Raw genomic sequence first — 13,575 nt, forward strand, 5'->3', positions numbered from 1 at the left:
CATTGTAATATTGTTAAATCTGTTGGAGAAAACAAACTCTAAAATTTGGTTTGCTGTTCAGTTTTCAGTCATTTCCAGTGGACCTGGTCAAAGAAGTGTTTCCCTTTACAAAAAAAAAATATATATATATCTATATATATATATATATGTCTATATGTATATATATTTTTCCCCCTATTGGGGGCAGGGGACACAACTGCTCAACTTGTGAGATTCTAGTTCCCTGACCAAGGCTCAAACCTGGGCCCTCAGCAGTGAAAGTGGGGAGTCCCAACCACTGGACCGGCAGTGAATTCCCAGGAGAAATATGTTCTACTCAGATTTGTGAAGTGCTAGTGTGAAGGCTCGGAAAAGGTGATGGCACCCCACTCCAGTACTCTTGCCTGGAAAGTCCCATGGAGGGAGGAGCCTGGTAGGCTACAGTCCATGGGGTCGCGAAGAGTCGGACAAGACTGAGCATCTTCACTTTCACTTTTCACTTTCATGCATTGGAGAAGGAAATGGCAACCCACTCCAGTGTTCTTGCCTGGAGAATCCCAGGGACGGGGGAGCCTGGTGGGCTGCTGTCTATGGGGTCGCACAGAGTCAGGCACAACTGAAGCAACTTAGCAGCAGCAGCAGCAGTGTGAAGGCTAATGAAGGGAAGGCTGACTGAAATAGTGGCTGCTGTTTCTATTTTTGACTCTGTCATGAATTTGTTTTTTAATTGGGAGCAAATCACTTGATTTCCCTGTTTGTTTCCCCATTAAAAAAAAAAAAGAATGTTAGTATCCACTCCTATCAGACACTGTCAGAATAGAGTCCTTTGTAAATCTTTAAAGGCGCATGTGATTCCCTTAAAATCTCCCTGTTAACACAGGTTCAGTGGCTGTTGAATCCAAGTGTCTTTCGGTGTTTTGTGTAGGACCAACATTACAGAGCATTATATGTTATTAATTACACTGTTTGGGAGTCCTTGCTGTGTACTCTGTGTTGTTGTAATGCTGCATCTTTCCATTATGTAAATTTTTGACGTGTATCAGCGTAATGAGGGAGCGCAGATTGCAGGCAGGAAGATCAGTGCCTGTATAGCACTTGCTGCTTGTGCAAGAAACCCCAGCGTGTTTGACATGTGTGTTAGTCACTCAGTCCTGTCTGACTCTTTGCAACCCTACGGTTGCAACCCGCCAGACTTCTCTATCTATAGGGTTCTCCAGGCAAGAATACGGGAGTGGGTAGCCATTCCCTTCTCCAGAGGATCTTCCCGACCCAGGGATTGAACCTTGGTCTCCTGCATTGCAGGCAGATTCTTTACCATTTGAGCTACAGGGAAGTCCTTTTTTTTTTCTTCTAGTGTTTGACATAGATGCATTGAACTCAGGTTTGCTGCAGTTTTCCATGATGGGAGGGTTTTCAAACATAATGTTAACTCTGACCCCCACCGCCCTGTTTTCTTTTTGCTATTGCTCCACTTTTTTTTTTAAAGCAATTTAATTGCTCTGTTTTATATTTAATTGGCTCATATCAATCATCAAATCTCTGGCAACCTTATAGATTTATCCCTTTTTTTTTTTTCTGTGCTCTATCACCACACACTCATTTTGATTCTGTTTAAAGTTTATAAAAACGAGAGGCAACTTTTAGACAGTTTCATCTCAAATAACACCCCAATAAATCCTGAGGGAGAAACATCTGATGCTAATTTTATCCCTCTCTAACAGTCACATATGGCTTTAACAGCCTGTGCTCTTATTTCAGAGCACTCTCTTCACTGTATCATCTATTCAAACTGGGAGGATTGAAGTAGAAATTATTGTCTTAGTCCCTTTGTTGATTGTTTTTCTTACTTCTTTGAAAACAAAGGAGTAGCCTAACATGATGGATAGCTTGAATGCTTTTCTGAAAAATTACTGGAAAATCAGAACATGCTCATTTAATCCCAGAACAGTTCTTTTTTAAGGAAATTGTGATGCCATCTTTGTTTTCACAGTCCACCCCCATTTTCCTGAAAATAGCCTTCATTATGGTTGCATTTTATTTAAAATGAACTATATATCCATCCTGGTTCTCTCATACCTAACGACAGTGAACTTTTCTGTTCCTCCCCTGCCCTCGATTTCATTTGGACCAAACCCAGAATATTTCTCCACCTCTTCTTTTTCCTTCCCCCATGCTTTAAGCTTTCCAAATCCAGTCAATTCTCTTGCTTTGAAAATAATTGTTATGTGTTTACTTTCAGCTGTGCTGGGTCTTGGTTGCTGTGTGGGCTCTTTCTAGTCACAGCGAGCGAGGGCTCCTCTCTGGTTGCAGTGTGCGGGCTTCTCATTACAGAGCAGGGGCTCTAGGCACGTGGACTCAGTAGCTGTGGCTCCCGGGCTCTAGAGCACGGGCTCAAGAGTTGTGGCTCCCGGGCTCTAGAGCTCGGGCTCAGTAGCTATGGCACTGGAGCTTTGTGGCTCTGTGGCATGTGGGATCTTCCCCGATGGGGGATCAAACCCACGTCTCCTGCGCTGGCAGGCAGATTCTTTACCAGTGAGCCACCAGGGAAGCCCCAGTCAGTTCTCCTTTGCTGTAGGTGGAATCTGTAAAGCCTCCCCAAGACCAGATTAGTGAATTCTGAATCTTTGCTCCTGATGGAAATGCTGGGTTAGGTGAGCTTTTACATAACCTTGCTTCATGTGTGTTTCTACTTAAAAACACCTTTTTTAATGTAGTTGATTCATAGCCTTGAGCCCAAAGCAACACTATACCTTATGCCTGAAGGAAGCTTCTAACTCATGCATTGTTTTCCCGGCTAGCTTGTGTGGAGAACCTTCTATGCCCTCTGTATGGTCTCATTTCACCCTCACAATTGGAGGTAGGAACTTTTATTGGAGAGGTGAAGGGACTTGCCCATGGATCAGAGTCACGGCTCAGGCCCTTTGTTCCTGAGTGCGAAGTCCTGCTCTCCTCAGCCAGCATTTCTGAACTGCCCTAGAACCTTGGCATTTCTTAAAGAAAAAATGTACAGTGGTCAAAGAAGCTTGGAAGACCTTTGGTTGACCTAAGTTAAAAAATTTTTTTTTTCCTGTAAAGTTCTTTTCTTGGAGCTTTTTATAAAATGTGTCCTGTATTTTTTAGGCATGAACTATCAATTCTGTGGGCTGCCCTGGTAGCTTAGTGGTAAAGAATCTGCCTGCCAATGCAGGAGACTCAGGTTTGATCCCTGGGTCAGGAAGATCCCCTGGAGAAGCAAATAGCAACCCACTCTGTATTCTTACTGGATAGTCGCATGGACAGAGTAGCCTGGCAGGCCACAGTCTCAGTTTAGTTCAGTTGCTCAGTGGCGTCCAGCTCTTTGCAACTCCATGGACTGCAGCACGCCAGGCCTCCCTGTCCATCACCAACTCCCAGAGTTTACTCAAACTCATGTCTGTTGAGTCAGTGATGCCATCCAACCATCTCATCCTCTGTCATCCCCTTCTCCGCCCACCTTCAATCTTTCCCAGCATCAGGGTCTTTTCAAATGAGTCAGTTCTTCCTATCAAGTAGCCAAAGTATTGGAGTTTCAGCATCAGCATCAGTCTATGGGGTCCCAAAGAGTTGGACACGACTGAGTGACTGAGTACGCACTTCCCCAGTAGCATGTTGGACACCTTCCGACCTGAGGAGCGGCTCATCTCCCAGTGTCAAATCTTTTTGCCTTTTCACACTGTCCATGGGGTTCTCTGGATAAGAATACTGGAGTGGTTTGGCATTCCACCCTCCAGTGGACCATGTTTTGTCATTACTCTTCACTATGACCCACCTGTCTTTTTTTTTTTTTTTAATGTTTATTAACACCAAAAACATTTTGCATTGGGGTATAGCCGATTAACAATGTTGTTATAGTTTCAGGTGAACAGTGAAGTACTCAGATGTACATACACATGTATCCCATGTCTTGGGTGGCCCTGCACGGTGTGGCTCTTCGCTTCACTGAGTTATGCAAGCCCCTTCGCCACAAGGCTGTGATTGATGGAAGGGGTTTAGATTGCTTTACTTTTCCCTAATTCTGCCACTGCCACTTACTAGCTGTGTGAGCCCCACGCTGTTTGTCCTTCTCTAAGTTTGAGAATTAACAGAAGGAAATGCCTCATGGTGCCTGGAAACAGTAAATGATCAATAAAGCTGGGTCCTTTCCCTGGTGGCTCTGCCTGAAGGCATTTTGCCTTTGTCATTTGATGGCTTTTTAGCCTTTGGTCACAAGGTGGCGTGCCATCTTAAAACAGCAAATGAGACACAGATGTAAAGAACAGACTGTTGGACTCTGGGAGAAGGCGAGGGTGGGTTGATTTGAGAGAATAGCACTGAGACATGTATATTACCATATGTGAACTAGATGACCAGTCCAGGTTCGAAGTATGAGACACGGTGCTCAGGGCTGGTGCACTGGGATGACCCCGAGGGATGGAATGGGGAGGGAGGTGGGAGGAGGGTTCAGGATGGGGGACACATGTACACCTGTGGCTGATTCATATTAATGTATGGCAAAAACCACTACAATATTGTAAAGCACCCTCCAATTAAAATTAAAAAATAAAAAATTTTAAAAGATATATAAAGTCAGAAAAAGAAAAGAATCTGGAGACGGAGTTTGTTTTTTTGAGCCTACCAATGTTTTTTTTTTTCCATTCTTTCGTAGCAGATTTCACACAGGTTAAGTCATTTTACATAGGGTTTTATATGGTAGTTCAGTTCAGTTCAGTCGCTCAGTCGTATCCAACTCTTTGCGACCCCATGAATCGCAGCACGCCAGGCCTCCCTGTCCATCACCATCTCCTGGAGTTCACTCAGACTCACGTCCATCGAGTCCGTGATGCCATCCAGCCATCTCATCCTGGTCATCCCCTTCTCCTCCTGCCCCCAATCCCTCCCAGCATCAGAGTCTTTTCCAATGAGTCAACTCTTCGCATGAGGTGGCCAAAGTACTGGAGTTTCCGCTTTAGCATCATTCCTTCCAAAGAAATCCCAGGGTTATCTCCTTCAGAATGGACTGGTTGGATCTCCTTGCAGTCCAAGGGACTCTCAAGAGTCCTCTCCAACACCACAGTTCAAAAGCATCAATTTTTCGGCGCTCAGCCTTCTTTACAGTCCAACTTTCACATCCATACATGACCACAGGAAAAACCACAGCCTTGACTAGACGGACCTTAGTCGGCAAAGTGATGTCTCTGCTTTTGAATATACTATCTAGGTTGGTCATAACTTTTCTTCCAAGGAGTAAGCGTCTTTTAATTTCATGGCTGCAGTCACCATCTGCAGTGATTTTGGAGCCCCAAAACATAAAGTCTGATACTGTTTCCACTGTTTCCCCATCTATTTGCCATGAAGTGATGGGACCAGATACCATCATCTCAGTTTTCTGAATGTTGAGCTTTAAGCCAACTTTTCACTCTCCACTTTCACTTTCATCAAGAGGCTTTTAGTTCTTCACTTTCTGCCATAAGGGTGGTGTCAAGAGGGCATCAGAGGGCAGACACACTGAAACCATAATCACAGAAAACTAGTCAATCTAATCACACTAAGACCACAGCCTTGTCTAGCTCAATGAAACTAAGCCATGCCCGTGGGGCCACCCAAGACAGGTGGGTCATGGTGGAGAGGTCTGACAGAATGTCATCCACTGGAGAAGGGAATGGCAGACCACTTCAGTATTCTTGCCTTGAGAACCCTTGCCTTCATGAATGGTATGAAAAGGCAAAATGGTAGGATAATGGAAGAAGAACTCCCCAGGTTGGTAGGTGCCCAATATGCTACTGGAGATATGTGGAGAAATAACTCCAGAAAGAATGAAGGGATGGAGCCAAAGCAAAAACAATACCCAGTTGTGGATGTGACTGGCGATAGAAGCAAGGTCCAATGCTGTAAAGAGCAATATTGCATAGGAACCTGGAATGTCAGGTCCATGAATCAAGGCAAATTGGAAGTGGTCAAACAGGAGATGGCAAGAGTGAACGTTGACATTCTAGGAATCAGTGAACTAAAATGGACTGGAATGGGTGAATTTAACTCATGACCATTATATCTACTACTGTGGACAGGAATCCCTCAGAAGAAATGGAGTAGCCATCATGGTCAACAAAAGAGTCCGAAATGCAGTACTTGGATGCAATCTCAAAATGATAGAATGATCTCTGTTCGTCTCCAAGGCAAACCATTCAATATCACAGTAATCCAAATCTATGCCCCAACCAGTAACACTGAAGAAGCTGAAGTTAAACGGTTCTATGAAGACCTAAAGACCTTTTAGAACTAACACCCAAAAAAGATGTCCTTTTCATTATAGGAGACTGGAATGCAAAAGTAGGAAGTCAAGAAACACCTGGAGTAACAGGCAAATTTGGCCTTGGAGTACAAAACGAAGCAGGGCAAAGGCTAATAGAGGTTTGCCAAGAAAATGCACTGGTCATAGCAAACACCCTCCTCCAACAACACAAGAGAAGACTCTACACATGGACGTCACCAGATGGTCAACACCGAAATCAGACTGATTATATTCTTTGCAGCCAAAGATGGAGAAGCTCTATATAGTCAACAAAAACAAGACCAGGAGCTGACTGTGGCTCAGATCATGAACTCCTTATTACCAAATTCAGACTCAAATTGAAGAAAGTAAGGAAAACCACTAGACCATTCAGGTATGACCCAAATCAAATCCCTTATGATTATACCATGGAAATGAGAAATAGATTTAAGGGACTTGATCTGATAGATAGAGTGCCTTTTGAACTATGAACTGAGGTTCATGACATTGTACAGGAGACAGGGATCAAGACCATCCCCATGGAAAAGAAATGCAAAAAAGAAAAATGGCTGCCTGAGGAGGCCTTACAAATAGCTGTGAAAAGAAGAGAGGCGAAAAGCAAAGGCAAAAAGGAAAGATACAAGCATCTGAATGCAGAGTTCCAAAGAATAGCAAGAAGAGATAAGAAAGCCTTCCTCAGGGATCAATGCAAAGAAATAGAGGAAAACAACTGAATGGGAAAGACTAGAGATCTCTTCAAGAAAATTAGAGATACCAAGGGAACATTTCACGCAAAGATAGACTTGATAAAGGACAGAAATGGTATGGACCTCACAGAAGCAGAAGATATTAAGAAGAGGTGGCAAGAAAACACAGAAGAACTGTACAAAAAATATCCTCACGACCAAGATAATCATGATGGTGTGATCACTCACCTAGAGCCAGACATCCTGGAATGTGAAGTCAAGTGGGCCTTAGGAAGCATCACTATGAACAAAGCTAGTGGAGGTGATGGAATTCCAGTTGAGCTATTTCAAATCCTGAAAGATGATGCTGTCAAAGTGCTGCACTCAATATGCCAGCAAATTTGGAAAACTCAGCAGTGGCCACAGGACTGGAAAAGGTCAGTTTTCATTCCAATTCCTAAGAAAAGCAGTGCCAAAGAATGCTCAAAGTACCGCACAATTGCACTCATCTCACACGCTAGTAAAGTAATGCTCAGGATTCTCCAAGCCAGGCTTCAGCAATATGTGAACTGTGAACTTCCATATGTGCAAGCTGGTTTTAGAAAAGGCAGAGGAACCAGAGATCAAATTGCCAACATCTGCTGGATTATCGAGAAAGGAAGAGAGTTCCAGAAAAACATCTATTTCTGCTTTATTGACTATGCCAAAGCCTTTGACTGTGTAGATCACAATAAACCGTGGAAAATTCTGAAAGAGATGGGAATACCAGACCACCTGACTTGCCCCTTGAGAAACCTGTATGCAGGTCAGGAAGCAACAGTTAGAACTGGACATGGAACAACAGACTGGTTCCAAATAGGAAAAGGAGTACGTCAAGGCTGTATATTGTCCCCCTGCTTATTTAACTTCTTTGCAGAGTACATCATGAGAAACCCTGGGCTGGAAGAAACACAAGCTGGAATCCAGATTGCCGGGAGAAATATCAATAACCTCAGATATGCAGATGACGCCACCCTTATGGCAGATGATGTAGTATATGCCTCTTCAATTATTATATATATATATATAGGCTGCACTGGGTCTTGGTTGCTGCCTGCAGAGAGCAGGAGCTACCATCTAATTGCTGTGAATGGGGTTTTCATTGTGGCTTTGCTGGTTGAGGAGCACAGGCTCTAGGTCCTGAGTAGTTCCTGCATGTGGGTTCAGCAGTTGCAGTTCCTGGGCTCTAGAGTGCGGGCTCAGTAGTTAGTTGCCCCATGGCACGTTGGATCCCTGGTCCAGGGATCGAAGCTGTATCTCCTGTATTGCAAGGCAGATTCTTAACCACTGTCCCACCATGGAAGCCCCCTCTTCAATTGTTTAAGCTGTGGAAAATAGGATATTTTAAATTTCTACAAGTAAGAGTAGCAAGGCAAGCCTTCTGGAACCCTGTGGATTATGCCAGTGCAGAGGTCAGCACATCTTTCACATGCAAGCACCTTATCCAGGTGACAAAGGGATTCAGTATGAGGCAAAGTATATTTACTTCCTGTTAGGAAAGTTAGGAGTGTAGAGATTGACTGGTTTATTTTGAAATAGCTTCAGTCTTACAGGAAAGCTACAAAAATAACTCAGAGAATTCTAGCTTCCTCAGATGGTAACATTTTACCACAATCACTTTAGTCTATTTTTTTCTGAGACATTTGACAGTATGCTGCAACAAGATGCCTCTTTACTGCTGAATGCTGCTGCTGCTAAGTCGCTTCAGTCCTGTCTGACTCTGTGCGAACCCATAGATGGCAGCCCACCAGGCTCCCCCATCCCTGGGATTCTCCAGGCAAGAACATTGGAGTGGGTTGCCATTTCCTTCTCCAGTGCATGAAAGTGAAAAGTGAAAGTGACATCGCTCAGTCATATCCCACTCTTAGCGACCCCATGGACTGCAGCTCACCAGGCTCCTCCATCCATGGGATTTTCCAGGCAAGAGTACTGGAGAGGGATGCCATTGCCTTCTGCATTACTCCTGAATACTTCCGTGTATTTCTGCAAATCACAACTGTTCTACAATACCAAAATCAGGAAGTTAACATTGATATAGCACTAAGCACTTCATTTGAATTTTGTCAAGTGCCCTACTCGTATGCTTTATAGTAAAGAAAAATAAGGTTTTTTTCCTGTTCCAGAATCCAGGCTGTGATCACACATTGCATTTAGTTGTCATGGCCCTTTAGTGGCTCTTTTTTTTTTTTTTTTAAGTGGCTCTTTTTAAAAAAATAATTTTATTTCTTTACTTTCGGCTGTGCTAGGTCTTCGTTGCTGCTAGGGTTTTCTGTGGTTGCGGAGAGCAGGGGCTACTCTCTAGTTGCGGTGCACCGGCTTCTCATTTCGGTGGCTTCTCATTGTGGAGCACGGACTCTGGAATACCGGCTCAGTAGTTGTGGTGCTTGGGCTTAGTTGTTCCACAGCAGGTAGGATCTTCCCAGATCAGGGATCGAATCTGTGTCTACTGCATATGCCGACGGATTCGTTACCATGAGCCACCAGGGAAGCCCCCTTTTGCTGTGCTGTGCTTAGTCACTCAGTCATGTCCGATTCTTTGTGACCCCATGGACTGGGGTCCCCATGGCGACCCCATAGCCCACCAGGCTCCTCTGTCCATGGGGATTCTCCAGGCAAGAATACTGGAGTGTGTCACCATTTCCTTTTCCAGGGGATCTTCCCAACCCAGGGATCAAACTCAGGTTTCCTGCATTGGTAAACAATCAGGTCAGATTCTTTACCAGCTGAGCCACAAGGGAAGCCCCCTTTAGTGGCTATTAACTTGGGACAACTTCAGCCTTTGTCATTCATGGCTAGGTTTTTGGTTTTTGTTTTTTGCAATGTCTAGGCCATGGAGATGAAATGGTGACTTCACCTCCATTTACAATGGCCCGGTATTATTTTATCCCATGTGTATAACAGCTCATATCACTGAAAGACTATAATGGCTATTATTTTGTAAAATTATTTATTCACTGTTTTTGGCTGTGCTAGGTCTTTCTCTAGTTGCTGCAAGCAGGGGCTACTCTCTAGTTGCGGTGCCCGGACTTCTCATTGCTGTGGCTTCTCTTGTTGCGAAGCAAGGGCGTGCGGGCTCCAGTAGTTGTGGTACATCAGCTGAGTTGCCCCCAGGCATGAGGGATCTTCCCAGACCAGGGACTGAACCTGTGTTCCCTGCAGGATTCTTAACCACTGGACCACCAGGGAAGTCCATGACTAGGTATTCTTGAAGAATGCGCATCAACTGTTGTTCAGTTCAGTTCAGTTCAGTCACTCAGTCGTGTCCGACTCCTTGCGACCCCATGAATCGCAGCACGCCAGGCCTCCCTGTCCATCACCATCTCCCGGAGTTCACTCAGACTCATGTCCATCGAGTCCGTGATGCCATCCAGCCATCTCATCCTCGGTCGTCCCCTTCTCCTCCTGCCCCCAATCTCTCCCAGCATCAGAGTCTTTTCCAATGAGTCAACTCTTTGCATAAGGTGGCCAAAGTACTGGAGTTTCAGCTTCAGCATCATTCCTTCCAAAGAAATCCCAGGGTTGATCTCCTTCAGAATGGACTGTTTGGATCTCCTTGCAGTCCAAGGGACTCTCATCAGTCTTCTCCAACACCACAGTTCAAAAGCATCAATTCTTCGGCGCTCAGCCTTCCTCACAGTCCAACTCTCACATCCATGCATGACCACAGGAAAAACCATAGCCTTGACTAGACGGACCTTAGTCGGCAAAGTAATGTCTCTGCTCTTCAGTATGCTATCTAGGTTGGTCATAACTTTTCTTCCAAGGAGTAAGTGTCTTTTAATTTCATGGCTGCAATCACCATCTGCAGTGATTTTGAAGCCCCAAAAATAAAGTCTGACACTGTTTCCACTGCTTCCCCATCGGTTTCCCATGAAGTGATGAATGCCCCTCAATTTTGGTTTGTCTGATGTCCCATTGTGATTAAATTCAGGTTATGCAGTTTTGGCAGGAATAACATAGATGTTACATTTTCATAACATCAAAGTAAGCATACATCTGTCCCCATCCTGGTGGTTTTAACTTTGCTTGCCTGCTCAAGGTGGGGTCCACCAGGTCTCTCTACCATAAAGAAGCTATTTTTCTCCTGTATAATTTTAAAAGTACTTTGTGGGAGGAGAGACTGATTAAGTCAAATAGAACAAATTCATTGTACTTTTTACTAACAGCATTATGTAGACTTGAACTGAAGTGACCCTGTGATATGCGGAGGAGAGAAATAATTTGTGTCTAACAAGTTACAGTCTTTATAAGTGGTTCCTGTCTGCTTGAAGAAAAACCCAGGTGCAGCAAGGAGAGGGGATTCAACCTCACCCTGAAATCTGCCCGTTGCAGGCTCTACTGTCCCAGTGTCTCTTGCTCCGGAGCACTGAGCTTCCATTTTATAAAAAATTCCTGATATTATTTCATTATAAAAAGGAATGTTCTCCAGAAAATGGCTGGAAAACATACAAGTTAAAAGAAGAAACTCACATTACTGTCTAAAGTCTACTAATGGCTTTTGGGTGTGTAATATGTTTTAAATTGGATTTTGCAAGTTAGCCTGGAAACTCACCATTAATTTTGACAGTTTTTCAAGAAGAAATTCTAAGTCTCAAAGGAACCAAATACTTTGTATTCTGTGTATGTACATGGCACCGCTGGGGTTGTGCAGTGCACAATCTATACAGATGTACACATGGCTGAGACTATTGGTGCTGTGTTCATCTTTCACTTATAGCATGGGGCTGGCCACTTGAGAAGGGTTTGGGTACCCAGAGTTACACACAGTCACACTGAGGTTCACAGCAACACTTCAGAAAGGAGTCAGTCAAGAAGCATGTCAATTTAATTGATGAATTAAATTTTATTCTGGGCCCCTTACTGGCCTGTTGGCAAGGACTCAGGGTCCGATCTGGGCTCATCAGCTCTTGGAGGTCCTAGGTCTTCTCTCTTGCTCTCAACTACAAACAGGACACTTATTATCCTTAGGGATATGAAATCAAATAGTTCTGTTCACCTGAATGCAAAAATGGAGTAAGTCTAATTCATGTGTGTGTGTGTGCTTGGTTGGTCAGTTGTGTCCAACCCTTTGTGACCCCAGGGACTGTAGCCCACCAGGCTCCTCTGTACACGGAGATTCTCCAGGCAAGAATCCTGGAGTGGGTTGCCATGCCCTACTCCAGGGGATCTTCCCAACCCAGGGATTGAACCCAGATCTCCAGCATTGCAGGCGGATTCTTTGCCATCTGAGCTGCCAGGGAAGCAGTCTAATTCATGTTCGTTATAAATTATTAATTCACAGCACTAATTAATTAAAGTGTAATATAATTACATTAATTGATTATATTAATTTCACTAGTTAATATCTTTTGCACGTGATTATGTTTTATTTTTATTTTTTTTTAACACCAAAAACATTTTGTATTGGGGTGTGGCTGATTGACAATGTTGTGAACAGTGAAGGGACTGTACCGTACATATACATGTATCCATTCTCCCCAGGACCACCCTCCCATCCAGGCTGGCACGTAAGATTGAGCAGAGTTCCATGTGCTATATAATAGGTCCTTGTTGGCTGTCCATTTTAAATATAGCAGTGTGTACATAACCTTCCCAAAGTCCTTAACTATCCCTTATCCCCCCCAGTAACCATGAGTTCGTTTTCCGTGAGTCTCTTCCTGTTTCTTAAGTAAGTTCATTTGTATCATTTCATTTTAGATTCCACATTTAAAGGATGTCATATTACATTTCTCTCAATATGAGACTCTAGATCAATCCATGTTGCTGCAAATGGCCTTATTTCATTCTTTTTAACAGCTGAGTAATATTCCACCAGGCAAGAATCCCTTAGAAGAAATGGAGTAGCCATCATAGTCAACAAAAGAGTCCAAAATGCAGTACTTGGATGCAGTCTTAAACTCGACAGAATGATCTCTGTTCGTTTTCAAGGCAAACCATTCAATATCAGAGTAATCCAAGTCTATGCCCCAACCAGTAAAGCTGAAGAAGATGAAATTGAACAGTTCTATGAAGACCTACAAGACCTTCTAGAACTAACATCCAGAAAAGATGTCCTTTTCATCACAGGGGACTGGAATGCAAAAGTAGAAAGTCAAGAGATACCTGGAGTAACAGGCAAATTTGGCCTTGGAGTACAAAACGAAGCAGGACAAAAGCTAACAGTTTTGCCAAGAGAACACACTGGTCATAGCAAACACCATATTCCAACAACACAAGAAAAGACTCCACACATCGTCATCACCAGATGGTCAATACCAAAATCAGATCACATTCTTTGCAACCAAAGAAGGAGAAGCTTTATACAGTCAGCAAAAACAATACTGGGAGCTGACTGTGGCTCAGATCATGAACTCCTTATTGTCAAATTCAGACTTAAATTGAAGAAAGTAGGGAAAACCACTAGACCGTTCAGGTATGACCTAAATCAAATCCCTTATGATTATACAGTGGAAGTGACAAATAGATTCAGGGATTAGATCTGATCGACAGAGTGCCTGTATGGATGGAGGTTCATGACACTGTACAGGAGGTGGTGATCAAAATCATCCCCAAGAAAAAGAAATGCAAAAAGGCAAAATGGTGGTCTGAAGAGGCCTTACAAATAGC

The 13,575-nt window shown here is 43.6% G+C and overlaps 1 non-coding gene across 1 annotated transcript; it reads right to left on the reverse strand.

The window, feature by feature from the left end:
- Positions 1-9,786: 9,786 nt before the first annotated feature.
- On the reverse strand, positions 9,787-9,911 carry LOC114111302 (small nucleolar RNA SNORA20). Its single transcript, XR_003587381.1, has one exon. It is a non-coding gene; the product is annotated as a small nucleolar RNA SNORA20 (small nucleolar RNA).
- Between the last annotated feature and the right edge of the window lie 3,664 nt (positions 9,912-13,575).

The sequence above is a fragment of the Ovis aries genome, chromosome 1 (assembly GCF_016772045.2).
Source record: "Ovis aries strain OAR_USU_Benz2616 breed Rambouillet chromosome 1, ARS-UI_Ramb_v3.0, whole genome shotgun sequence".
Lineage (NCBI taxonomy): Eukaryota > Metazoa > Chordata > Mammalia > Artiodactyla > Bovidae > Ovis > Ovis aries.